The sequence below is a fragment of the Myotis brandtii genome, unplaced genomic scaffold (genome assembly GCF_000412655.1).
Source record: "Myotis brandtii unplaced genomic scaffold, ASM41265v1 scaffold516, whole genome shotgun sequence".
Lineage (NCBI taxonomy): Eukaryota > Metazoa > Chordata > Mammalia > Chiroptera > Vespertilionidae > Myotis > Myotis brandtii.
This window is the reverse complement of record NW_005369676.1, coordinates 273,068-274,492: the sequence shown is the minus strand read 5'-3', so window position 1 is coordinate 274,492 and position 1,425 is coordinate 273,068.

The window sequence follows — 1,425 nt, the reverse complement described above, 5'->3', positions numbered from 1 at the left end:
ATGGGGCTTTGGTGCTCACTGAGTCTGCCCCCTGAGTGTGTCTTTTATGGTTCCACGGAGCTGCAAACTGGATGGTCCCACTCTGACCTCTGGGCTTCCTGGCTCCTGGATCTCTAGGGAGGTGCTAATCTAGCCTTTGCCTGAGGCTCTCTGGCAAATGCCTCTGTGCAGGGCTTGGGCGGGGCGGGTCCCACGGGATCAACAGGGCGGAGGAGGGAGCAGTTATGGCTGCTCTCAGTCCGTCCCCAGGGGCTCTGCCTCTCTGTCCCAGCAACGGCTGCAAACCTCGGAGGGACCGTAGCCAGACAGTCCTGCTTCTCCCGTTTGAGTCTGGGTCCCTAGAGACTCGCTGGAGCTCAGAGTCTGAGGCTCCCTCCGGATTGAAACAGACAACCGCACCCTCAGCCACCAGCCCGCGCTGCGCGCACTCCGCACCTTAGTATTTTACTTCAGCACTGCGCCTCCTCTGATTCTTGGTTCCTCCTAGTTGTAGAACTTCCACTCAGCCAGCCTTCCTGTGGTTCTGGGTGATGTCCGTTCCGTCTTTTAGTTGTATTTTTGAAGTGGTTGTTTGAGGCAGCAAACTCCGGCGTTAACCTATGCCGCCATCTTTGTGATTTTATTTTGAGACACTTATGTGGGCAGAGAGGGGAGAACCAATAGTTGGGGAAAGGACTGAGGGAAAGTGAGGCTGCCAAAGAAGCTCTTACATTTTGCCTGGCTGTCTCCAAACACCTGCCACTTCTTGATCTCTCAGTGGATGGAGCTACTGAATTACAATCAACATGGGACTGGTCCCTTGAGAATTGACCGTTCTGTAGATATGAAGCCAGGCAACTCTGTATGAGAAGGAAGACCACCTAGGAAAGCAAGGAGAAAGAGACTGCTGTACAGCCTCCTACCAGCTTCTCAAATATCACCTCTCCACCCCAGCTTTATGCAGGAACTGGATACCCAATGACTCAGATAAATCAGTGTCTGAATGTAGAGGGTATTGAGGGCTGTGGTCTTCTGTGAACAAATTAAAGCATGATTCATTTGCCTTAGTTTCCAGAGGTGTGACTTGTACAAAATAACAAGAACCCAAATGAACCTTTCTATTCCATGGCAAACTATACAGGTTTTTAAATGTACTTTATTTAGAGCTAATGTCTTGCACTTAGGGGAACAACCTTGCCTGCTGGGTTTGAGCAGTCCTAAAAACAATCTGTAAAGTTCCAGAGAGCCAGAAACAAAGCCCAAGAGTAGTGCATGCTTCCTATGGACAGCTTCTAAATGTTCCCCCTCCCCTCTAACAATTTAGTTTTAAAGGAAGTTTGTTTTCAATGTAGCCTGGTCAGGAAGAAAAGCCAAAGAGATGATGATGATGAAAATGATTATAAATAACAATTATAATTTTGTTAATACCATCATATGTGTGTGTGT